The following is a 25,943-nucleotide window of genomic DNA, read 5'->3' on the forward strand; positions in this document are numbered from 1 at the left end:
GGGGGGTGGTCAGGGTCAGGGCGGAAACCTGGGAATGTGGACTCCCTGCCTGCCCCTGTCCCTGTTAGAGGGAGGGAACCTTGGAGAATGTGGCTGACAGGCTCCAGGCGTGGGAGAGTGTAGGTCTGCTTGTGTGTGTGAATATGTGCTGGAGGGGTCTGCGTGTGTGTGTGTGTGTGTGTGTGTGTGTGTGTGTGTGTGAACTTGTGAGAATTGTGAGCATGGACATTCCTTAATGTTTATGTACATGGGTATGAGCATAAGCTGTGTAGCTTATGGGTTCAAATCTGGGTTTGAATCACAGGCCATGACTTTTCAATTGTATATTCTTGGGCACCTACTTTTTCTCTCCTTTACTTGATTTTCTAATCTAGAAAAGGGCACCTGGCCCTTAGGCAATGCTTGGTGGAAAATGGCCTTATCAAGTTGAAGGCTGTGGCTTTTGGGTGCTTATGAGTTCTCAAGGAGGTATGCATGGACAATAAGACATCATTCCTGGATTCCTGTAGAAGCCAGAGATTTTCCCCTCTTCACGGCAGGATCAGCTCCTGACATACCCAGGGACTTGGGGCAGGCTGTCTGGGCCTCTTTGGGGCCCACAGCTCACACACCCGCTTGGTAAGACCTGCGAGAGTGTGGCAGTAAACACAATGGGCAGACATTTGGATGGACATACCTGGCCAGCCTGTGTGTCCCTGAACAGGGTTTGTCTGTCCCTCTGCTTCTCTTGGGGGACAAAAGGGGAGTCCATCTATCCCTTATGGTGAATATGGTGAATAAAAGTCTAGAGAGGGGGTGGGAGGAGTTACCTCCAGCCACCTGGGATTGAGGGGTCCTGTGGAAGGAGGCCAGACTTCTGCAAGCTGTTTCCCAGCCCTACCTGAAGGATGAGGCTAAGGGATGAGCCATGGGTGATTGACTGTCGAATTGCGCACAGCCCGGGGTCCCTGCTTTCCCCCCATCCTAGCCTCTGTCTTACAACTCTCTCCCTAAAGAGTGTGTGTGTGCATTGTGTGCATATATGCATGTACATGTACCCATGTACACATGAGATTTGGGAGTCAGGAGTTCTTGGAGTCTGCTGACAGAACTTGGGATCCCAGCACAGAGAGGTTGGGGAATTATCCAAGGTCACACAGCTGGGCAAAACTAGGGACTGTTCATAGTCTTCCTGGGTAGAACCTTTAGGGGGAGCTCCCTGGCTGCAAGGGTTTGAAGCCCCTGGGATGGCCCAGGCTTTCACTGGAGGAAGTGAGGGCTACAGCCCAGCTGGCCCTATACTGGAACCACAGGAGTGGCCTATAAGGGTGTGTTGAAGGAATGACAGATCTTGGCCCTGCTCCCACACACATGCACTGCTGGGAATGGGGGGGTTGAAATTGCTGAGATCAGTGGCCAACCCTGTTTCCTGCTTTGGATTTGGAATAGAAAGGGCTTTTCCGAGGGCTCTGGAACTGATGTCTCAGTTTCTGCATGGGGAAATGGAGAAAGGGATTAATTAGCGAGGGTCCTTAAGGAGACTATGTTAGAGGTCTGGGGCCATATGTAACAGAGTAGATTGCTACTGGGTGAGAGGTGCTTTGTGTTCTACAACTCGGTGAGAGTGACAGGAAATTGGGCCAGTAGCTATGCACTAGTTGAGTTGCACCTGGTGAGAGATTGGGGGTGGTTTCCCCACCAGAGCCCCAGAGTGTGTGCTCGGCATGGCTCCGTAGTAGGGAAAGTGGTAACGTGTGACCACTGTTGTGGCTAAGTGTAGCAGCATTAGTTGTGTTTGTGGCACTTGAGTAGTGTTTCCCAGGTGTGTGTGATGGCAGAACTAGTTTTGTTGCTGGGATGAATCAGGTTCCTGGAGGGGAATGAACCTACTGGAGAGAGTGAGGCTATTTTAGTAGTTACAGTCATTATATTGATAGGACTCACTAATAACTATTAATAATGATCCTGAGACCCGCTGTGGTTTGAGTGCTCACCATGTGCCTGGCCCTGTGCTAAGTGCTCACCTGGGAGAAGCTCATTTAGTTATGTCAGAACCCTGTGAGTTAATGCCGTGTTGCCTGCGCCCCAGTATTTGTTTATTGTGCCACATTATATCCTCCTCTGGGGATGCCATACAGCTGCATCTGTGTCTTATTTGCTAGGTGCCACTTGTGGTGCTGTGTGGCCTTGTTGTGTACTTAGGCTCTTGATCCTGTCATGTTGCCAATATAGGGCACAACTGCATTGTTGCATAGCGTGACACCCAATTTGACAATGTTCCTTGAGGTGGTGGTGAAGATGTGTAATTTGGCTGTGTGACTTTCTTGCTTTGTTGTGTGACTTTGTTGTGCAGCCAGAGTATGCAGCTCCCTACTGTTGCCTGGTTTGAGACCAGCAAGTGGAATGTATTACTCATTTTGTGTCCTGGGGATGTTGTAGGTGTCTGGCATAGGGTCATAGGTTGTGGTGGTACAAGGGCCTGTTGTGAGTGGCAGGGTGAACTGGTTGTATGATAATGTGTCTATGGTTGTGTCTGGACACTATTGTGTGTGTCCATGTGAACCATTTGTGTAACCCTTGTGTCAAGACTTGTGGCACAAACTGTTGTGTGGTATAACTCCCATGTAGTTACTGTACCTCCTTTGTGGTGGCAGTGCCCCTTAGTGATGTTTCTCTAACTACGTATTGTGTGTCCGGGTGACCCCCTCTGCTGCTGTCTCCCTTTGCAAGTCTGTGTGTTGTTTGACCTCGGTGCGGATGCCCCCACCTCCGCCGGCCCGCCGCCCCTCCCCCACGCCGTCCGCCAGCGCCGCTTGGCGATCGATCGCCATTGATTGTCCCTGACGAGCTGCTCCACTTTCCAGCCAATGTCAGGAGGGGGGATCTCCACCGCCCTGGCGGTGTCATTTCCACACACTCCCTGGGCTGCCGCCAGCGCGGGCGTCGCCAAGAGCCGGCCTGGATCGCCTAGAGCGCGGACCGGACCGCCCACACCTTGCCAGGACACCCCCGACGGGGCGGCCTGACCCCCGCTTGTAACCCTGCACCCAGGGCCCCCTTTTCCGGGTGCGTGGATGTTGTTCCCACAAGAGTTTGGGCTGAGCCCGAGGAGGAGAAGGAGAAAGAGGGGGCCAGTTAGTGCTCCCGGGTGGGGGCATGCACGGGCTCCTTCCTGCGGGGAGGCGCCGGCAGGCCAACTTTGCGGGGGCCCAAACAGATGCTAATGATTTTCCGGGAGGCGCTGGTTATCTCTGGCCCCAGCCAGCCACCGCTGCTGGAGCACGGACACCTCCCCACCCTTCCTTTCACCCCCAAGAGACCCGCCAAATAACCAAACAACCCCAAGTGGACGCTGGAGGTTGAAGGCTCCCCGAGGAGCCCCCAGAACTCTGGCTGTGGGTAATGTTTGTTCTGTCCACCCAAGATGTTACTGCATCCTCTTCTGAAGATTTTCCCAAAGCCCCTTTTTGAAGCAGAGGAAACTGAGGCTCAGAGAAACCTTGCACAAGGTCACACGGACCTAGCCACTGCTCAGCTGAGTTGCCCCTCTCAGAGCCACCCTGTTGGGGACTCAACAGTCCCACATGGCCCAGGGGCTGAGCCAGTTTCCAGGCTCCCCGGTGGAAGTGCTGACGTGGCTCTGGGCAGCTGTCTGGGGCCGGGAAGCGGGGCAGATGTCACAGAGCCCAAGGGAGGAGGCGGCTCCACGGGGAGGGCAGGGAGGGGGAGGGTAGGCAGGGCCTCTAGCCTGGCCAGACACGCCTCCTCCCCCTAGGTCTGGCTGTCTGTCTGGGGCTGGGGCACAGCCACAGGCCTGGCTGACCCGCCTCCAAGTCTAGCTCCAGGTCCTCTGTGTGGCTGCTGAGAAGTGCTGCAACCTCTCTGGGCCTCTTCCTCTCTTGTCAGAGCATAACAGCACCTGCTTTAGAGGGGTGTGAGCCTCCTATGACAGCAAAGGTGTACAAAGCCTCTAATCCAGTCCTGGACACACTGTTCCTGCTCAGTAAAATTCGGCTATTGTTATGGTTGTTGTCTTTGCAAGTGGGAATTCAGTGTGTCCAAAGGCAAAACTGAGTCCTGAGGGTACCACCTGGCTTCAGAGGTCATTCCAGCCAGCCTCCTGCCTTGCTGCCCCTGGCCCTCTGCATTTCTCATGCTTGTCTAGCTTTGTTCCTTGTTACTGAAGTGTCAGCCCCCCTCAGCTCTGCCTGCTGCCAGGCTGCCCCCACTCCCTCTTGTTGGTGTGGTTCCCTCCTATCTGGCCGCCACATTGGGTCCCTCGAGCAGCACAGCCCCCTGGGAACAGCAATCGATGGGGCGGAACAGCCTCCCTGACAGATGGACCCACGGAGGCTGGGCTGCTTCAGCAGAGCTCCCTAGGAAACCAGAGATAGGAGCTGAGCCACCATGGCTACCTCCTAAACAGAAATGGGAGGGAGTGGGGAGATGAGGAGGAGGAGACCAGAGCTTCCAACCAGGTCCAGACTGGGCCAGCCCTCTGGGAGTGGGCCCTGAAGGGCAGGGCAGCCCCTATGCTTTGTCCTAGACCCAGAATCCTTGTGGGGAGAGAGCTCTGTAGAGCTTACCTGGCAGGTGGGATACATCTAGTCCCCCTTCATGAGCAGTTGAAGAGTTTTTCCAGCCGCCTATCATAGGCATTTTTTCTAACAACCCCAGAGGCTGCTTGGTAGATAGGTGGATGGGCAGGAGGCTTGCCACAATTCCTCAGGCCACAAATGGCATTTAAAGCCGGAACAGCAGAAGTACCTTCTCTCACTGTGAGGGTGGGAGATGAGTAGCAGTGGTAGTGACAACCAAAAATGTCTCCAGACATTGTCCAGTGTCCTCTGGGAGGCAGAATCAGCCCTAGTTGAGAACCACTGGTCTAACCTCAGGATCAGCCCCCTGGCTTGGAAGCGGTGGCCAAGACCCACAGGGATGCCAGAGGTCCTCTGCAATAGTGGAGGGGGAGGTTTCCAAAACAGCTTTGTCCCCAGCTGTCTCAGACCCAGGAGGGTGGGAGACACTTCCCCCCCTGCACTCCGCCCCCCCCCCCCCCCCCCCCGCCATGGCCCTAACTGCCAGGTTGGAGGGAACCATGCTTGCCTGAGATGGCAGGGCTGTTGGCGTCACTGCTCAGCTGCGCCAGGCTTCATGCCAACACCTCACTGCTGAGACTACACAGCATGGGGGCAGGGGAGCGGGTGCGGTCATAGGGGGTACTCAGGCTGCCTGGGCAGCCTTCTGTCCAGCCAGTTTGAGATGGGAGGAGCCAGTATGGATGATCAGCTTCCTCCCTTCCCTTCCTTTGGTGCCCCAGCAATGTCTCTCGGCTGGTGTTGGACTGTGTATGGAGCTGGCAGGCCTCAGAGCCAGTGGGGGCTACTGCCTAGAGTAGGAGAAGGATTGTGGATACAAGTCCAGCGGGCCCAGCCAGCTGACAGCTGGTCCACCTGAGTGCCGAGCTGGCCCCTCCAGGAAGGGGAGGGAGGAAGGTTCTGTGGGCTGGCTAAATGGTGCCTAAGTCTCCGGACCCACAAGCCCTTGAGCCAGACACCTGGGGAAGGGGTTCCCTCTGGATTCATCTTCTGCCTACCCACGCAGGCACGCAGGCACTGAGGTGAAGGAAGGTTCTCTGGTGCACAGACTCACTGCTGGGAAGTCCTACTTATGTCTAACCTACTTCCTTTCTTCCTGTAACATCTGCCCTATCCTGGACTGCATACTCTGGCCCCAGCAGAGTAAGAACCCAACATTTCGTGTTCTCTGGCCAGGGTATGCCTTTATTCCTGGAGAAGAGAACCCTTATCTGTAGGGGAAATTTCAGTCGGAATGCAGGTCACTGGGTCCTTGTGTGGGTAGACTAGACTATGGTGCCTAGTGGGCAGGGCACAGGGGATGGAGAGGGGCATTGGTGCCAGTTGACAAACTAAGGACCACAGAGAGCAGGGTTTCCCCAAGGCACATTGAACCCAACACCAGCCTAGGGGGTCCCAGAGTAGGGAGGAGGAAGTGGCTGGGAGGTGGGCAGTGCCTTTGTAACCAGAGATGAGCCAAGCTGGCTGAGGTGGCAGCTTGGGGTTGGCGTTTAAAATAGCGCCTCGGCCTGGCCAGGATCGGGTTCGGGTCACCCACAAGGCAGCGTGGCCACCACCATCCAGCTCAGGTTTCTTGCCTTTCTTGATGACTTGATGGAGAACAGGACTACACAGGTATATGGGCCTGACACTACAGTCCCCTGACCAACCTGGCCTGTCTCCTTTCTCCTCCACACCCAACCCCATGGGACAGATCATCCCAGCCATCTTCTGATGACCTCCCTCCTCTTCAATAAACATTTATTTAACATCAACTGGGGACCAAGCCCTTGACAGAGCATGGAGATACAAGTAAAGCCTGACCCTGTCCCAGGCCCCAGAAGTCCTGGCTCTCAGAAATGCGTAGAAGGGGGAGAGCGATCAGTATTCAGCAGAGACCCTCTGCATTTCACTGATGTCCTGGCCTCACCTTGGAAGTCCTAGGACAAGGAAAGCAAGGGGTAGAAAGACCCCCACAGGCTGTAAGAGAGGAGGGTTAGACTTCAGATAAGCCTTCTTTTTTTTTTTTTTTTTTAATTTTTTTTTCAACATTTATTTATTTTTTTGGGGACAGAGAGAGACAGAGCATGAACGGAGGAGGGGCAGAGAGAGAGGGAGACACAGAATCGGAAACAGGCTCCAGACTCTGAGCCATCAGCCCAGAGCCTGACGCGGGGCTCGAACTCACGGACCGCAAGATCGTGACCTGGCTGAAGTCAGACGCTTAACCGACTGTGCCACCCAGGCGCCCCTCAGATAAGCCTTCTACAGGAAAAATGGAGGTGGTTACAATGGAGAGGGGAAAATGTCTTTTAACCATTATCCTTGAAAACTCCCAGAGTGGGGCGCCTGGGTGGCTCAGTCAGTTAAGCGGCCGACTTTGGCTAAGGTCATGATCTCTCGGTCCGTGGGTTCGAGCCCCGCCTCGGGCCCTGTGCTGACAGCTCGGAGCCTGGAGCCTGTTTTGGATTCTGTGTCTCCCTCTCTCTGACCCTCCCCTGTTCATGCTCTGTTTCTCACTGTCTCAAGAATAAATAAAACGTTAAAAAAACAAAACAAAACAAAACAAAAACCTCCCAGAGTGGTTCACTCCCTCAGTGTTCCCTGGAGAAGGGACCAAACAGAATGACTTGTGCCCTCCCTCAAGGCAAATCCCTCATACCCAAGTCTGAGAGGGTATTCTGGTCCTTCTGTGTCCAAGGTGAGTGCCTACTTCCTTAGGCCCACCCAAGGAATCTCTAAGGGGCCAGGAAATAGGAAGCGGGAGTCCCTTTTTTCAATGTTTCAAAAGAAGTGAGTAGTTCCAGCCCTGCCACACTACATAATGCTATTGGAATGGGCAGAAGGCTACCTCAAAAGATGAAAAGTTCTATCTAACCTCTGCTAGAGTCTCTGGATCACTGGGGGCAGTGGCCCCTGGGGCCTGGCAGGTAGCGTTTCTCCCTACTTTCCCTTCCTTCCCCACCCATGGGTCTGAGTGGAAGGAAGTGACACAGGAGGAGGCCAAGTTAGCTCAGGGCCGACCCCTCCTAACTGGAGCAATGACCTGCCCTCTTGATGGAGCTCACATATGTCTAAAAAAGTCTTGTGTATCTTAATGATTTCTCAACATCCCCTGATTGAAGTATGCCCAATTTAGCCGTGCCGTAAGTAACTTTTTATATTTCCTGGGGGAATCATTTCACTTATGAATCTTTTCTGAATCTGCAATCTCGATTATACGTTGTGTTTTTTTTCTTTTTTTTGTCTCCATCTCCTAGGCTTCTGAGATGCTTCCCTAGTGAAAAGGGTGGTAGCACCATCAATCCTCCCTCATTAGCCTGTCTTAAGCAGGGTAATTCTTAGGTGGTGGGGCCGGGGTGGGGGGGGGAGGGGCGGGTAGTCTCCCCTGCGGTAGCACCTGGGGTATGTGTCCTGAGAGGCAGCTAGAGGAGGGGCTTACAGAGAGGTAATGGGGGACACTGCCAGTCTCTTGTCCGCATACACTCCTGTACCTGTCCGAATCCGCACGCATGCGCACATACACACACACCCATTGTTTCACTAGGGAGGATTGTCCAGCCCATTCTGCCTTAAGGTTGTCTCTTCACCTATAGCTTAGGAATCTGAGGAGACAGAGAAACCCTCAAGGGTTCAGCTTGAAAGCACAGTTAGTTCAATCAAATCCTGGTCTGGTTTCCTGTACAGCTGCCACAGCTTGGGTAAATCACCTCTGAGCCTCAGTTTCCTTATTTACAAAATGGGAATGTGATTACTAAACAGATAACCAAGCAAGCACACTGCCTCCAGAAAGGCAGCCTTTATTATTTCCCTTGGGGGACTGCAGCACCAGGAAGCAGGGTTGGAACAATGCTGAGGGTCCTATCCGTTCTGAACAATATCTAGTTCTTTTCCTCAGCCCATTCATTATCTAGTCCTGGTGACACTCCTTGAGGTAGAGTGGGTGGGACTAGCATAATTACCTCCCTGAGGAGGATAAGGGTCTGGTGGGGTTGGGACTTGCCCAGGGGCTGCCCCAGGAGGCCCACCCTGAGCTCCTGACTCTCTTTTCCCTAAGAGGCAAAGGTCAGGGCTGCAGCAGGAAGGCTGGAGGGCAAACAATGGTGAGAAACTCTGAACTTTGAGAGAGGGTCCTCCCCATAGACACCCTCCTTGACAGCCCCCACACCTCCCTCCTGATCTTTGAGGGAGGGACTTCTCCAGGTGCTGGGGCCTCTGGCCGGGACCTCTGACCTCTGACTTCTGGTCTGGGGTAGACACTCTGAGAGCCAGAGTCACGACTGGGTGTGGGGCTGAGGGGACCCAGCAGCAGTGACTGTGGCTCTGGGAGTTAACGATTTACAAGGGGCCCCTTCCTGAGGCCTCCCTCCTCCCAGGCAGCAGGCAACCCGTGACTGCCCAGGCGGCTAGACACAGAACCAGTCCCACCAGTTCAAAGAGGAGTTCATCCCAGGCCCACCCCCAGGCACTGCCTGAGCACCCCATTCTCTGGAGTCTGAAGGCAAGTAGAAGTTGGTGAGTGGGGTCCTCTGGTCTGAGGCTAGGTCCTGTTCAAAAGTCCCAGTGTCAAAACAAAACAAAACAAAACAAACACCCAAAAGTCTCGGTGTAAGGGGCATTAATAACACTCTGCTGCTTTTAGGGCCAGGTCTGTGAGCCCCACCCCTCGACCTCCAGCAGGGCTTTCCCATACCACCCCACCAGACCCTGTAGATCTTGGGTAGAACATTTTCAGGCCGGGCTGGCTTCTTGATACCCAGGGCACCCCTTCCTTTGGGCTGTGTCAGGGGCCTCCTGGTTTGGGACTTTGTGTCCTCCCCCTCCTCCATGACCCCAATTCAGTTACCTTCTGGCCCCTCCCTCTTCCCCACAGCGGGGGAGGAGGAGAGGGTGCGTGGAGCCACAGCTTTGGCCTGTGAGAGGTCACAGTTGCACTCCCATAGTAGAGACAATTGAACCATGAAGGTGCCGAGAGAAGTTAAGAGCTACAGCCAGGGGCATGATGTTCCCCGAACTGCCCCCACTCCCTTTCTTCGCTCCACACACAGGCTGAGTTCCCTGCGTCTGGCAGAGAATGGGCTTGTCTGGCATGTGCGTAGCATGTCTGCATGTCTGTGGCAAAAGGGGAAATACAGAGTGTGAGTGTGTGTGTTGGCCTGGTCTCTGCTCCCTCCCAGCCTCACCCCATAGTCATTTTGTTCTGTGACTGGAGTCCCCCCCAACCCTGCCCTCCTCCTTTCTCAAGTTTACACAGCTTAGGTCTCTGCTGGGGCCACCAAACTCATTTCTCAGGGATGAGTGGGGCCTTGGCATCCTAAGAGACAGACCTGGCTTTTCTGAACTTATTTTCTAGTTTTACACCTCTCTTTTTCCTTCAAAGGTCATGGTGGCAGGGTTGGTGAGACCTAAGGGCCAGTGGTCAGTTTATGAGGGCTGAGAACCCAGAGGCCTGGGGCCTATGTCTGAGCAGTTAGGTTTCTCTCTTCCCCTGCCCATGTTTGCACCCCTAGTCCTGCCCTGGGATTTTGGTTGAGGTCACAGTCCAGTGTGACCCCACTGAAGATTATCCTGTACCCTGCCCTGAGATAGGGCTCCAAATGTCCTGTTTCCATCTTCTTTGATACAAGCGAGGGAAGCAGGGCCCAAAGAGGGGCCCTAGACATTAGACCAGGCTCCGGACTGGCCATCTTTATTGAAGACCCTAACTCCTACAGCCCTCCCTATGCAGCCACTTCCCAGTCGTTGGATGTTTAATCAATGACCAACATTAGTTGATAAATGACAGTTGTGGAAAAGGCAGATCCCTCAGACAACGCATGGATTTAAATCTGAGTTTTGTTACTTTGTAACCTTAAGCAGGTATCTGAGCCTGAGGATTAAATAAGCATATGCCCAGAAAGCAATTAGTGTGGTGCCAGACACATAGGAAGTGTGCAGAAAGACGTGGGCTACAATTGTTATTACTGGTACCTATTTAGTGCCAGGCTTCAGGCACACGGCAGATAGCAGAGTCACCCTTTCACTTCATGGGTGGTAGTAGTGAGGGGACAAAGAGACAAATGAGCAAATAAAAACTATTTCTGTGCAGTGTGGTCACTGTGACCATAGGAGGGGACAGATGAGGGGGCCCCAAAGCCAGGCAACAGAGTACAGTTTTTCTGCCTGTGCACTGCCAAAAGTCACCTGGTAAACAGAGCTAGGGACACTGAAAGACAGTCCATGATCTATCAAGAGCATGGGGCGCCTGGGTGGCTTAGTCGGTTAAGCATTCAAATTTGGCTCAGGTTATGATCTCACAGTTCATGAGTTCAAGCCCCGCACTGGGCTCTCTGCTTTCAGCACAGAGCCTGCTTGGGATCCTCCTCTGTTACCCCCTCTTTCTGTCTCTCCCCACGCTATCAAAAATAAACATTGGGGCACCTGGGTGGCTCGGGCAGTTGAGCATCCGACTTTAGCTCGGGTCATGATCTCACACAGTTTGTGGGTTCAAGCCCCACATCAGGTTCTGTGCTGACAGCTCAGAGCCTGGAGCCTGCTTCACATTCTGTGTCTCCCTCTCTCTCTGCCCTTCTCCTGCTCGTGCTCTGTGCTCAGTCTCTCCTCTCTCAAAAATAAATAAACATTAAAAAAAATTTTTTTAACTTATTTAAAAATAAATAAACATTTAAAAAAAAGAGTGTATTTATATGGGGTGCATGGCTGGCTCAGACAGAGGAGCATAGGACTCTTGATTGCCAGGTTGTGAGTTTGAGCCCCACATTGGGTGTAGAGATTACGAAAATAAGTAAACTTAAACAACAAGAAAAGGGTGGACCTACATCTCCCAAAAAAGAGTGCCTTTTCTACTTTGTACAGAGGCTAGCAGTAGCCCTGTAGATTCGGGCCAAACTGACGCTGGGAATGGAAGTCAAAGAAGTGGGAGGTGACACGTGCCATGGTCTTCAGTGAGGAGTTCATGAGATAAGCTTGATGAAGGCCCTCCTGGCCAGAGAGAACAGTACCCTCAGCCATGGAAATGTGAAGGGATTTTTGGGGTGTCTGAGGGAACCACAAGCGTTGGATAGTGTTGGTCTGCAGAGCCCAGGGATTGCAGGCAGTCCTAGGGCTGATTAGGGAAGTCAGCTTGAGCTGGGGAAGGGGCTTGGCTGGAGCTTATGGGTTCTGAGGAATCACTACCGGAAGTGATGGAGGTGAACCCCAGAGCACATCCATCTGTGAGAAGACTCACTAGGACAGCAAATCACCTCAGGAGTTAGGAGAACAACTTTGGTGCCAGTCTCACTTAAGTTTCCTCATCTGACAAATGGGGATGATACTACTGCTGAGGCTGAATAAAGGATTAAATGAGTTTATGTACCTAGCTGTTTAGCCTGATGCTCTACTCATAAAAGCTTCATAAATGCCAGGTGTGGATATCATAACCAGGACAGGATCCTGGACTGTCACACTCCTACCCAGAATATAGTGAAGGTGGGTGCAGGGCTCCTCTTTCTCTGCAAGGTGCTGGAGACTTCAGAAATTTGATAGCTGAATCTAAGCTGATTGGTTGCATAACAATGTGAAACCTAAATATTCTTTTTTGGAGGCAAGGAATGAGGTGAGAACAGTGGACCAGGATGGCTTCACTTCTTGTGGAAGGGGTCTGGGTGGGGATGGTCTCCAGAGACCTCCCAGGAGTCCTTTCTGGGTGCCCCCACTTGTTTGTTATAGGGAAAGTTCTCTGTGGATGGCCTGCACATGACATTTCCTTTCAGGTTGTGTTCTCCCTATGGATACTTCTGCCTCTCTCTTCTTTGGTTCCTACCTGGGTTGAATAGGTGAGAGTCTGAGTCTCCCTCCAGGAGAAGACCAAGGTTCCAAGATCCAACCTCTAAACTGGGCCAGGCATATACCAATACTCCTTGCCTGAGAAAGTCATCATTGGGATCATTTGGCTCATCTTCATTGCAGCCTGCCATCCCTTGGCCTTTGCCCTCCTGACTTCATTGGGGGGGGGGGGGAGTGGGGGCCAGAGGTGGGCAGAGGTCTTACACACACACACACACACACACACACACACACACACACACACACACACACACAAAGTGGGTAATAATAATTCCTTTAGGTGGAGCTACTACCCACTCTCCATGAATATCACCAGCATGAAGCTTTTTTTGGGTGTGCAGAACCTGATTCTGCACTGACCCTAGACTGTAGGAGCCCTTCAGGACTGAGTTTCATTTCTTTGCTCCTAGTCCTCTGAGGCCTGCTGCTAACTCCTGGGGAATAAGTTCCCCCTCACAGTCAGTGCTCAGCTTCCCCAGAAAGGTAAGTAGAGGTGGGCTAAGTACTTAGAGATTCTGGAGGATCTAGACCTGGGACTCTGCCTCCTTTTTCTTATATGGTTAGTGCCCAATACAGTACCTGACACTCAGGGTAGGGCCCAGAATGTCTCTCTTTAAGCAGTTTAGGGGTGGTAATCTAGAGGTGTTCAATTTTCTTAAAACTGTGTTCCCATAGCAAGTACCTTGCTTTTACTCACATGGTTCGTTTGTTTGAGGTGGCTTTGAGGAAGGGTGCTGGAGAGAAGAGATGAGAGAAGAGAAGAGGGCTAAACACCTCCCTTAGGAGCCATTCTTAGCACTTAGTTAAGGAAGGACACTTCTCAGCATTTGTGGAAAGGAGGGAGTGTCCACGATGTCTCTGGAGGGGTCACTGCCTGTGGCTTGGAAGGTCAAGATTGGTAAAGAAGCAACACATTTCAGATGAACTCTGCCCTTTGACATCTCCCTAACTCCCCTATGCCTGGTTGGGTCAAGGTCCCAAGGCCAAATTTAGAAGGCTTGGGGAATGGGCTGCTCCCAGAAGACCCAGGCCCCAAGGCCCTCTCCTGCCTTGGAGACAGGCAGGCCACACAGAGAGGAAGCAGTGAGGTGGGAGCTGGTTTCAGTTCTCCCACCAAGGCTGTGCCAGTGGCTGGAGGCACGGGGTTAGAGGCTGTTAACTCTCTCTTATCTGAGCTGCAATAGATTTGGGGGGTGTACATATAACCCTAGGCAGACTTCCTGGGCATGCTACCCGTCTCTTATTAGGGTCTCCAGTCGGGTTTTTTTGTTTTGTTTTTGTTTTTTGCCTGGAGGAAACATAAACCCACCTACAAATTCCACAGAACCAGAGAAACTTCCCACTTTGGGATTATCTGCAGTTTGGGATTATATGAGCCTGGGGCTTGCTCTGTGGGCCCCTGAAGTGAAGAGAAGACATCTGCAGCTTTAGGATTAGCCCAAGCTGGGCAGATGGAGGGGGCACTGAGTGAGGGGAAGGATATTCGGGCACAAATCTGTACCCTGGGCTTTTGTTCTCTTTCAACCAGTTTCTACTGAGTACTGCTCTGTGCCAGGCACTGTTTCAGGCTCCGTTTGTAGGCCACAGTCTCAGGGATCCACAATGTAGTTGCCTTAGCCCCAGGAGTCAGGGCTTGGACTGGCGCTGGAGTAGGAGAGAAAATGTCGTTTCTTAGATCGCTTTCCTCATCTGTAAAATGGGGACAAGAATCTTCTCTCCTAGTCTTCCCGGGAAATAGAGCCTACTGAGTCCCGGAAAGTGCTGGGGTAAGGGTGGGGTCTTTGAACCGGCGTCTAGCTCCAAGTGCCCTAGGCTAGGAGTTCCAGGCCCTACGCGCACCAGAGCTGAGGGGCGAGGCCAAGCCCTCCCTACTGGTCCAGGTAGCTTCCGGCGTGCTTAGGCAAGGGGGCAGAGGGACCGCGGATTTCCCCGCGAGGTAGGTCGTCGAGACCAGGTCGTCACAAAATAGGGAAGGTCCTCTTATTTTTTGTAAAGTTGCGGAAAAAAGAGATGAAGACGGGGCGCGCTGGGGAGCTGAGCCTGGGCCGACCTCGTCAGAGCGTGGGGAGCTCGAGGCGCAGTGGCTGCGGCTCCGGCCTCAGAGCCTGCGGCGTCCAAGTGGCCAGAGCTGCGCTGGGAGGGAGGCGGAGGGAGGAGGGAGGGGAGCTGAGGTGGAGGCGGGCGGGGTGGGGGGGGGGGGGCCCGGAGGGAGCGTCGAGTCCGGTCCGGGTTTTGCCGGCAGCCCCCGGGCAGCGTTCAGAGCTCCTGCCCGGGCGGGCGCGCGGCGGCGGCGGCGGCAGAGGCGGCGGAGCCTGAGCGGGGATGTAGAGGCGGCGGCACTGGCGGCAGCAGAGGCGGCGGCGGCGGCAAGAGCAGGCGCCCGAGCCGAGCGAGAAGAGCGGCCGAACCTTGCCCCCCGAAGCCGGGCCCCGCGTCCCAGCCCTGCCCAGCCTGCGCCCAGCCATGCGCGCCGCCTGCTGAGTCCGGACGCCTCACGCTGCGCCCTCCGCCCGCCGCGCCGCGCTTCGCTCGGGGGTGATTAGTTGCTTTTTGTTGTTTTTTAATTTGGGCCGCGGGGAGGGGGAGGAGGGGCAGGTGCTGCAGGCTCCCCCCCCTCCCCGCCTCGGGCCAGCCGCGGCGGCGTGACTCCGGCTCCGGACCCGGGCACGGCGGGCGGCGCGGCTGGAGCGGAGCGCACCGCGGCGGTGGTGCCCAGAGCGGAGCGCAGCTCCCCGCCCCACCCCTCCCCCTCGGCCTCGCGGCGGCGGCGGCCGTGGCGGCTTGGACGACTCTGAGAGCCGGTAGGTGTCGGGCCACGGCCCTCCCCCGACCCCCCCGGAGGCCGGCCCCCTCCCCTTCCCCGCCTACCTCCCTCTCCTCCCTCGGGGCCCGGTGCGCGGCCGGGGCCGGAGTTCGCTGCAAGTCGGCGGAAAGTTTGGCGGCGCGAGCTCCCCCGAAGTTCAGGTGCGGAGAGCCAGGGACGGGAAAGGAGGGGTCCGTGTTTGGGAGGGGCGGGGGGCGCCCGCAGGCTGAGCCGCGGAGCCCTGTAGCCTGGGAGCCCTAGCGCCGGTGATCGCTCGGTGGCCGCTGCTATACTCAAGCCTCCCCAAGCCGCAGTCGGCTCGGTCGCAGATCACTGAGTACAGACAAAAAGAGGGGTTTTAGGGTCGGGGACTGCGGTTTGGGCGCCGTGGGTTGGGACCGAGGCTCTCCCTGCGGGGTACCGTCCCCTCCCCAAGTACTCGAGCTTGAGGGCGCTGGGGCGGCGGGAGCCCGGGTCCTCACCTCTTGGTGTTGGGCGGGCGCTCCGCCTGCGGGGGCGGCTGATTGGAGATATGCGGCGCGCACTCCCCCCGTCAGACCCCTCGCAGCCCTGTGTTTTGGGGGCTACAGTAACTGCTGCCCTGGACCACGCGTGGCTGAGTCTCACCCCTCCACTTGGAGGGGGCGGCGGCCACTTCTATATTTCCCCTATGGTTCCTCGCCCCCGCTGCCCGCCGGGTGCCTGGCGGGCTGATCAAGTTTGACCTTTTTTTTTCCCCCCCCTTCTTTTTTACCGTCTAAGTATCAACCCCCACCACAACCTCCGCTCTCCGAGGCCTCTCTTTCCCGTCCTCTCCAGCCTTGGGGAGTCTTTCAGCCTGTCTCCCGAGCTCCGCGTGGCCAAGCAGCGTGCAAAGCCAGGGAGGGAGACTGGGGGTGTTCCTGTAGCTGCGGAGTGTGGGAGGCGGGTGTCCCAGGCGCCTGCCTCGCTGCTTTGGCCCCAAATTTACCCATGAAGTTCGGCCCCAAGCCCCCCTCCCCTTTGCTTCCCTAGAGCGAGGGGCTGAACCGCCGCGAGAAGAATGTGTTAATTTTCTTGCTGGGGGAAGTTGTCCTCTCCCGGAGTGGGCTGCTTTCCGGCGGGGAGCGCGGGGTGCGCCTGGCTTTGTTTATTTGTAGAATCGACAGAAAGTGAGTGACCCCAGTTTTTAAATTGGGGGGCTGCCTCCGGGACCTGTCAGAAGAGCTGAAGCGCCCAATAAGGGAGCAAGATAGCTTTTTTTTTTTTTTTTTCTTTTTTCTTTCCCGCTCGGAAGGGGTGCGCGGAGTTGGGCTGGTGCCATGGGCTGCAAGGAGGCAGCAGCAGATTTGGGGGGTTCTGTAGGGACTCATCCGTCAAGACCCACACCTCCCTTTTTCTCCCGAGACAAGGGTCTGAAGGCAGCCGCGCCCTACTTTGCCCCCAGGATCCTGGGTGGTCTGCGAGTCGCATCTTCGTGTTGGGGGAGAGCTGAACCGGGATCCGGCAAGCCAGCTTCTTGACCTCCGCCTTTCCCTGAGCGGCGGGCGCTGTTCGGAGCCCTCGGTTTTGTGGTGGGCCCAGCCCCCCCGCGTTTGCTCAGGAAGCGCTGGGGAGGGGGGCTTGTGTGTTCGTTCGGCCCTCGCCCCCGCCGGAGCCGCCCCGGGCGGCTGGCAAACAGAGTCCCTTTCAAGTTTTCCGCTGGGGCCGCCTGGCGGGGGCTGCGTGCGCGGTCGCTGCGGACTTGTTTGGAGCGCTATTTGAACGCCCGGCGCCACCTCAGCTGCCCCGGCCCGCGGGGGCGGGGGTGTCCTTCCGTGCAACTGAGAGCATTTCAATTAGATGTTTTTACCGGTCGCACTGGCCTAAGCTTCGCGTGAGCCCCCTCCCGAAAGACCCCGTATCCTGGGTCCCAACTGCCGCAGGAACCCCAGGAACTGGTACCCGAGGTCTCCTCCCAACTCTTTTTTTGAGAGCTATGAGGGGAGACTGAGGTCGGTGCTACCTACTACTGTCTAGTGTTGATTTAGCAGTTTCCCTGGATGAGACTCAAGCAGGAGCTGGGGGGGGGGGGTAATGGCCCGCTCTGCAGCTGTCACCCCCCTCCCAGAACGGAAATCGTTCTCTCCTGGGGAGGAGGGAGAGGGGGTGATTTTTGTCCTGGGAAGGGGTGGGAACAGCTGAGGAAGGTTGGCGTCTGAGTTCTCAGTCAGCCCTGGGGAGCTTGGTAGAAGCACCCCAACCTCATCTTGGCATGAGCTGGGGCTCTCCCAGGGAAGCCCCTAAGCCAGCCTTGTGGCTCCCTCTCCAAAGCCACCTCCCTTTCCAAGGTGGGGGCAGAGGTTCCTCTGCAGAAGACAGACCCTTGGCTGGCTGGCTGTCGGTTGGCGCCTTATTTATGTGTGTATTTGGGCCCGGCTGTTTTCCCGGCTCAGCAGGTGACCCTGGCCTGGGCCTCCTATCTCTCCCCCGACAGAGCCTGTTGACTTACCCGTGGGCCAGCGGCCTCGTCTTTATCACGTGAGGCCTGGAATGTCCACCCGCCTGGGCTGGGCCGGGTGGGGGAAGGGAGAAGGAGGGGAGGATTCTGCATCCAGGGCCCAGGCCAGCACAGGCCTCTGTTCCATGGGTTCCCACTGTAAGCCCCAACTCTTGATTCCTCTTTCTAGCTTTTTGCCTGCCTTCTACCCATTTGACAAGTATGAAACTGAGGCTTATAGGAGTGTGGCAAGCAGGGTTGTATCTGCATAAAGAACCAAGCCTCTGAGAATTAAATACCCCACCTTCTTTAGAGCCCCACCTAGCTATTTATGGGAGAGTGGAATGGAAATGGGGGTCTCTCTGGGGGGAGGGGTGTGGGCTGAGCTGAGGTCAGCTGACTTTTTAAGGATTCTAGATAGGTCGGAGGAATGAGGGGGTATACTGATGAGCCAGACCCAGGCCTGCTTTCCTAGAGCCCCCTGTCTGGTGGGGTGACGATTAAGGCAGAACTAACTCCCCAGTCCTGGTGCTCTGGAGCATGGCCTTATTGGCCAGGGATGGGGCAGGGCTCATTTACTGTTATTACTGTTATTATTGTCTATTCTCTATATGTAAATAACTTATTCATTCATTGCCCCAACATACATTTTTTGAGCACCTACTATGTGTCAAGCCCCACCTTTCTAACTCTGCCCCTGCTTGGGAGGCAGGCCCAGGGTAGAAGCCCCTCCCTCTTTCCCCACCCGCTGGGGCCTGGATTGGGGCTTCCCACTCTTTTTTTCTGGTGCTCTCCCTCCCTTATCCCTACCACCTGGTGCTGTCCTAGCCTCTCTCTCTCTCTCTCTCTCTCTCTCTCTCTCTCTCTCTGTGTGTGTGTGTGTGCGCGCGTGTGTGTGAAGTGTCCTTGATTAAGTGTATTAATAGTTAAACTCTCACTCATAGCTGGAACTCACCAGACCACAAAAAGCCTCCCCAGTTACTCACGCGCTACTGCCCAACAAGAATATCCCACTCAAGTTTTTTTTTTTTTTTCTTTCTCTTACTTCCCCCTTCATTCCCCCCAACACTGAGCCCACCTCCCAGGCTACAGGCAATGAAAAAGGACTGACCCCCTCAAAGACCCAGGAATCTCCCAGCCATTCCACCTGCCCCCTAAAGCCCAAGGCAGTGTCAGCTGCTAGATGAGGCTGTGTGGGTCTAGTCTGTTGGTCTGGGATGTGGGAAGCTGGGTGGTGTGTGTGCTTATGACTCAGGGCATGTGGTATCTGTAAATCTGTGTGTTGAACGTGTGTCCGTCTGCCTGCCTTGGGGGGGTGGGAGTCTGAGCATGTGTATATTTGTGCATCAGGGCATGTGTATCTGTGGATCTAGGAGTTGTGTATGTCTGCATTGCATCTGTTCATGTGTGTTTGTGAATCTGAGTACATATCTGAAAGTTGGATTTGTCCTTGTGAATCTGGGAATGTGCATATTCTGAGTTGTGTGTGCTTAGAATTTTGGAGTGTGTACTTGTGATTTGTGTATATCTGTGTTTTGTGTATTGTAAATCTGGGGGTGTTTGACTCCCTGAGTAGTGAATCTGAATTGGGAAAGTGGTATGTGAATCTGGGAGTGGGCATATCTGAGCTGTGCGGGCAGTGGTCTGTGTCTGTCTTTGGTGGCTGGTGTCTGTGTTCCTTTCTTTTTCTGTATCTGTCTGCCAGTCTGTCTTTCTGAGTCTCTCCCTCCCTCTTCCTCTCTGGTTGAGGCTGTGTGTGTGTGTGTGTGTGTGTGTGTGTGTGTGTGTGTGTCTGTGTAGCATTGAACCTCTCCCACCCCGTCCTTCCCCTCCTCTGCCCTCCCTGGCAGTAACTGGGCAGCCTCCCCGTCTGCCTGCCTGCTGGGAGTTTTGGAAGCTGTGGAGGGAGACAGGCTGGGGCCGGGGTGACAGCGCGTATCCACGGCGATGGCAGCCTGTGATTATGGGAATAAAAGGATTTTAAGGTCATGGGTGTATTTTTTTTTTTTTTCTTCTGTTTTGTTTTTCCCCCCTTTGGTGGAGCTGGTGGCAGCAAAGGGCCAGAGCTGTGTGTCTGCAGGTTGGGAGTCTGTCCCCATGCAAGTGAACATGGATATGTGGTGCTTTCCTGGAAGCATGAATACATGTGTGTACATGCATGAGCAGAGCCTGTGAAAGTATGTGTTCTACGTGTGTTCTAGCTGCCTGCTCCCCATGTGAGAGGCCACAGGGCTATTCCCTGGGGGAGAATTCCCAGGAAAACTTTTTGCTTCTGGGAGAGACATGGAGCTGGAACCCTGCAGTCCTCTATATCCTTAAGAGCTGTCTGGCCTGATCCTTGCCTACCCGACCTTCCCTCCACAGTAGGGTGTCTTTTGCCAGAGACTGGCTGGGCCCAGTCACCTGGGCCAGGCCACATCTTGGGGTGTCAGTGCCCCTGGCCCTGCTCCAGTCCCTGTAATTGCATTCTGCCGCCTAATCCCCCGCCAGCTCAATTAGATCGCAAATTCTTCTTCATTTCCTGCCTCTGATGCTGGCCTCCCTCTGGGCTCGCAGGGCCTGGGAGAGAGGGAGGGGATCCTACCCCCCTCCTGCCCGCATCAGGGGCTCTTAGAGGGTGTGATTAGTTGCTGGCACACTGGCCCTGGGGTGCAGGTTGGAACCTTGGGGGCCGACAGGACAGCTCTGTTGGCCTTCTTTGGACTAGCCTCAGTATTCCCATGCTGGGGGAGGGGCTTGTGTTACTGGTACATGGGCTCTAGGTAGACCAGACATCACTCTGGGCCAGGCCCCTACACACTGCCCTCACCCCGTGTCCCCACAGGCTCTGCTCGTGTTCTGTTTCCAGAGCAGTTGCTGGTCACCCTCTGGCACAGTAGTCGTGACCTTGTTTTTGACCTTTCATTGGTGTCTGTTCTGGAGGTCAGTAGGACCACTGAGCTCTTCTCTACTGGGTCCTCTTAACTTCCTCCCTGGTCTCAAGGGAGACTCTGACCTCACCCAGACAAGTGTGTTTGAGCACTGGCTCTGGAGTCACACCTCGTTCCAACTCTTGGCCACGCCACTGTCTAGCTGGGTATATGACCTTTGGGTGAATTGTGTTCTCTGTGATCCTCAGTTTCCTTATCCCTGAAATGGGATAATAAGAGTGCCTGCCTCACAAGGCCATTTTCAGATGGACACAAGGATAGTTGGTCAGTGCCCAGCACCAGTAGCTAACCCACAGCATGCAATAAAAGTTGGCTTTCCTGGTGACAAGGGCTTCATACCCCTAGTGAAAAGGAAGAAAAGAGTTGGTGGCTCACACATAGCATTTCCGTTTCCATTCTGCTCATTACCAGGTGTGTGACGTTGAGCACATCACTTTGCCTCTCTGGGTTTCTCTTCCCCATCTGTAAAATGGGACTGGTAATAGACCTGACCTCCTAGAACACACGGGAGGGCTATCTGCATGCAGATGCTTGGCCCCAGCTGCCCCCCCCCAGCAGGTTTTCACCATATTGGTTACCTTCCTTTTTCTTTCATCACACCAAGCCTAGGGTGGTGTGGGACTGGTGAAGGCTCAGGCGCAGGGACAGGGGGACTGGCCAAGGTCATGAGGCCCGGGTGGGGTGGGAGGGCTAGGGGATGACCTGCTGGCTTGCTCACTCGTTTACTCGCTGGCTCAGCTGAGCTGTGAGGCATGGACTTCCCTCCCCGCTGGTCTCTGTGGAAAGTGGTGGCTTGGCTGATTTTTTTCTGTAAAGGGGAAGCTGGATGTCTACCCTCTCCTTCCCCAGGAGGCACCCGTGGCAGCGGCTGTGCTGACAGGCCTCCTGGCCTTCTTGCTTGGGTAGCTGGCAGCTCTGGAAGGCCGACTGCACACAGATCAGCCACAGGGAAGAGGGAACCGCTAAGGTCCCCTGCCATCACTCATCCCCACGGCCCCTCCCACCCTCAGCCTGGTCCCTTTGGATAGAAAGACAGAAAGGAGCCACAGCAGGAGAGTTGGGGAGACTGGCTCCGCCGGCGGTGGTGGAGAGGGATGGGGTGTGGATAGGGGGTCAGGAGCCCTCTGCTGCAGGGTCCCAGGATCTCCCTGGCTAGTCTTCTTATTTCTATGACCTCTGTCACTCACTGGCCTAGGTTCTTTAATATTTCATGGCCTGTGGAGCCAGCCCCCTGCCCTAGCCCCCGTTGTCTGTCTGCTTCCCCCCTTGGGGCATCCCTGTCGCTGAGTTGCTGAATTACTGACCCCAAGAGGCTGCCTTCCCGTTCCCCCAACTGGCCCCAACACCTTCTGTACCCCTCCTGACTTGTCTCCCCACACCTCTACTTGTCACACCTTCCACCTCATACACATCGTCTCCCCTTCTCTGACATCTCTGACCATCTCCCTGCCCTTTTCCTCCATTTTCCTCTTTTGTTGGCCTCCTCCTCAGCGGAACAGAAACCGTGGCAACTGGTCCGTCTGCCTGCTCCCCTGTCCACCCCTTCCTGCCCCCTCCCCCTAGCTGTGCTGGGCGTGAGAGCTGGTTTTATTTATTTTTCTGTTTGTTTGGGAAGAGGGCAGTGGCAGTTCTGGGCCCTGGCTGCTGCGCTCTGCCTAGAGCGGCGGGCAGGCGGGCCGTGCTGGCCTCCCAGGAATGTGGCTGGGACGCCCCGCGCTATATTTACTCCCCTCCAGCTGCCGGCCCCAGCAGGGCAGAGCCAGGCCTGCCCGGTGGCCCTGGGGGAGCCCTGTACCCACCCTCCCCTGTCCAGCAGACCCCACGTAGCCCTTGGGCCCCCCACTCCCTCCCTTCCCTGTGACCTCTTCTGACCTCCTTGGACTCGCCTGGCCCGCCAACAGGAACACTCGTGTGCCGTGCCAGTACAGACGCAAAGTGCGGGTGCTAGGGCCTGATTCCTGTGGGGCAGCACCTGGTAGCCCCACACCCCCACCCAGGGGCCTAGCTTAGGCCTGTAATCTGGTGGCCAGAACTATGCAAAGCATCTTTCTGGGGCTCTCCCCACCAGGCCTGGTCCCTGATCTTGCCACAGTGCCCTCAGCTCTGCTGCTCAGCGATGCTGGCAGGGGTAGGGTGGGTTGGGGCCTGGGGCAGCTTTGAGCAGCTGTGTTCTGTGCACTGCTCTCCCCCTCCCACGTAATGTGCCCTCTGCTAGACCTCCCGGGTTTCTCACATAGACATCTGTGTGCACACCTGAGTGCTTGGACATACATGTGCAACACATATGAACACATGCTGGATTATACCTTCCTTGGAGGCAGGGCCATGCCTCCTGTCATTGATTCCCTCATTCATCAGATGCTCATGGGGTTTTGTGAGCCCGCGCCTTGCCAGCCATGCAATGGGATATGGCAGTGATTCCTTCTTGTACCCCCAGTGTCTGGCACCAGCTAAGTAATGGAAGAGCTTTAGCTTCTGCTGTAATCAATTGCTATCCCCCCATTATTACTATAATAATAATAATAATAATAATAATAATAATAATAATAATAAATTAATAAAGTTTCCACAATGGTAATGGCAGTGGCTAACATCCTAAACCCTTACTGGGGCAGGCACTGTGTTAATGGCTTTCTTTAGTCCTCACAGTAGCCCAGTGGTTGGATGCTGTTAGCATCCCAGTATACAGTTGAGGAAACTGAGGCTGGGCAGTTTGTTACTTGCCCCAGGACTTGCCACTTGGGGTTGGGTCCTGGCACAGCTCTTGACTGGCTGTGAACACCATGAGAATAGACACGGTTGTTCTGCATGTTTACTGCACCGTCCACACTGCCTGGCATACAGCAGGCACTCCCTGTGTTTGTTGACTAGAAGCCTTGCACTCCTTCTTGGGGCCCTCATACCCCTGGCAGGGGGCCTGAGGTGGTGTGTGTGTGGCGGAGGGCGATTGGCCAGTTGGACAAATGAATTAATGAATGATCAGATGATTCAGTGGGAATGAGTGCTCTCAAGGGACACTGGGTGGGAGATGTGCTTGTGCTAGCGATTGGACTGCTATGTGGAGATCAACTGTCCCAGTAGAGGATTCTGAGAAGTGGAATGGGGGGAGGAGCTGAGAAATGTGGCCAGAGACCAGTAGGCTGCTGGGGCCTAGCCCTTGGTGCAGGTCATGTCTTCTGCCAAGATCTCGGTTTTTCCATCTGTCAAATGGGCTTGGGAGGCTTTGTCCTCACTGGCTTTCAGTTGGCCTGGTCTGGGACTGGCCTAGGGAGCCTGAGAGGTGAGGGGACTGTGGTGGAAGGGAGGAAGCAGTGGGTGGTGAAGACAGGAAGATTAAGCGTGGAGCTTGGCTTGGAACCTGAGAAGCAGGGAGACCAGCCCTGACCTGACGCCTTGTCCTCCCTCTGAGCTGCAGGGTGGAGGTGCAGGTTCACAAACCTCTAGCTACCCACTCTTGTCAGAGCTGGGCTTCCTGACATCTGCAGTGTCAGTGGCTGTGTGTGCCATGAGGGGGTGGCCTGTCTTCCAGGACTAGATTGGCTCTATCTCCTGGCCCATAGCCGCCCCCCCCCCCCCATCCCCACCGCCTTTCCAGTTCCTGTTGATCCTGATGGGAGAGACCCACCCCTTCTGCATGACCCACCTTCTCCAAAGCTAGATGGGGTCTTGGTTAGCTGGGTCCATAACTCCAGTTGAGAGTGGGCTTGGCCCCCTTTCTTCCTGGGAGTGTAAGATCTTGGTGGCCTAGAATTTTTAGTCACAGGAATTTAGAATCAGAATGCTTGGAGCGGAGGGATTCTTTTCAGGATTCTTGTCGTGTTGGGATTCTAGAATCACAGAACCATGAGTTTTACTGCAAAGGAAGCGTGAATGGTCATGTTTCAATCTTGTTTGACGCTAGGGGACAGTGAGGATCTGAGAGGAGGGGCTTCCCTGTGGTGCCCTCAAGTGACATGAGTATGTACCTGAGACAGAAACCCAGGTCTGTCTCTGATCTACCCCTCTTTGGAGATCTGGGCTGGCATGGGGAGTGGGCTGTGTGGGCCCAGTCAGGCAGCAAGGGGGTGCGGCTGGCCTGTAGGCACAGGAGGGGTCCTTGTGGCGGTGCCCACCCACCCGCTGCCCACCCGCCTGCTGCCCACGCTTCCCGAGGCACCAGTGTGAGGAGGAAATGCCGGCTGTTGCTTCCAGCGACAGCCGGCAGGGCCGGGCGGCTTCCCAGCTCCCCCTCTGATTCATGGCCGCCTGCAGCTCCCCCCTCCCCTGGGGGCCTCAGCAGCCCCATCTGTGCAATGGGGAGAGGAGGCTCTACCCCAGAGTCTAACGTCACAAAGGCAATGAATTTGGGGCTCTTTTCAAGATCACCATGATGCTTCGAGAGTGTTGGGAAACCAGCTTGGAATAGCCAGCTGGGCGTTTGGACCCGGAGCATTGAGAAATTCTGCTTGGAGTCAGTCACCCTAATGCCTCCTATAGTCTGAATTGGTGCTGAATTGGTTCCTGGGGCAGAAAGTGTGGTGGGTGGTAAAAGGAAGAGCACTGGATGGGAGGCTTAGGTCACTGGGCTCTCTCTTGACCTCAGTATACCCATCTGCAAAATGGAGGATGTTATTCAATGAGGTCTTATTCACTGTCAACTCTACCTGGGTATGTGCTGGATGAGGTGCATACTGGGAATGCTGAGGCAAGTAGCAGAGTGGTGGGGCAGGGCGGGGGTCTCTTTGGCTGCAGACATGGAGCGGGAGTATGATTTGCCTGAAGGGGTGGCTCTAGGAGAAGGAATGAGGTAGGGGGGAGATAAGGAGCCTGCCAGCAAGGCAATGTCCAGCGGAAAATCCCAGCCGTTCTCAGGAAGCGTTTCCTCCACCGGTCTCCTGGGAGGGAGGCAAGGCAAGCAGGAAGGCGAGTAGATGGGGGCAAACAAAGCCCCCCAGCCAGTCTGAGTGGAGATGTCCCTGGCCTGGCAGCTAGGCGGGTGTGCCCCTCGCACTGCGGGAGGGCTGGAACGCACCCCCCACCATGCTCTGAAACTGGGCCTGTGGTGGGAGGGCCAGGGCTGCCAGGAGGGGCCGGGCCATAGTCCAGATTTCAAAGCCTTCCCCAGGGGCCTCGTGGTGCCCTCCGCCCTGTCCTGAGCTGCCGCCGCGGGGGTGGCAGATGCTGTTTCATCGGCTGAGGCAAGTGGGAGGCCTCCGGAAGGTCCTCCTGGGAGGTTCCGGGGGGCAGTGGGGGCGTCAGCAGCTGCCGCCCAGCCAGAGCTGGCTCACAGTGGCCTCCCAGGTCCCTGTGTACCCCAGGCTTGGGGCCTGGGGGAAGTGCTTTGGAATTGAGACTGGTCCCCCCTGCCTTTGCCTCACCCCCCCCCCCCA

At 55.4% G+C, this 25,943-nt stretch overlaps 1 protein-coding gene across 3 annotated transcripts in view; it reads left to right on the top strand.

Moving 5' to 3' along the window:
• The first annotated feature begins 14,661 nt into the window (after window positions 1–14,661).
• The window catches only part of CXXC5 (CXXC finger protein 5), a 34,995-nt gene continuing 23,713 nt past the window's right edge, over window positions 14,662–25,943 (top strand). Inside the window, exon 1 of one of the 3 annotated variants that reach the window (XM_040444652.1) lies at window positions 14,662–15,184. The gene's annotated coding sequence lies outside the window, so the exon portion shown is untranslated. Of the gene's footprint in view, window positions 15,185–15,243; window positions 15,348–25,943 lie in introns of those variants that run through there. The other 2 variants (XM_040444649.1, XM_040444650.1) reach the window with 2 other exon arrangements.

This window comes from Herpailurus yagouaroundi, unplaced genomic scaffold, assembly GCF_014898765.1.
Source record: "Herpailurus yagouaroundi ecotype Mexico unplaced genomic scaffold, PumYag 192, whole genome shotgun sequence".
Lineage (NCBI taxonomy): Eukaryota > Metazoa > Chordata > Mammalia > Carnivora > Felidae > Herpailurus > Herpailurus yagouaroundi.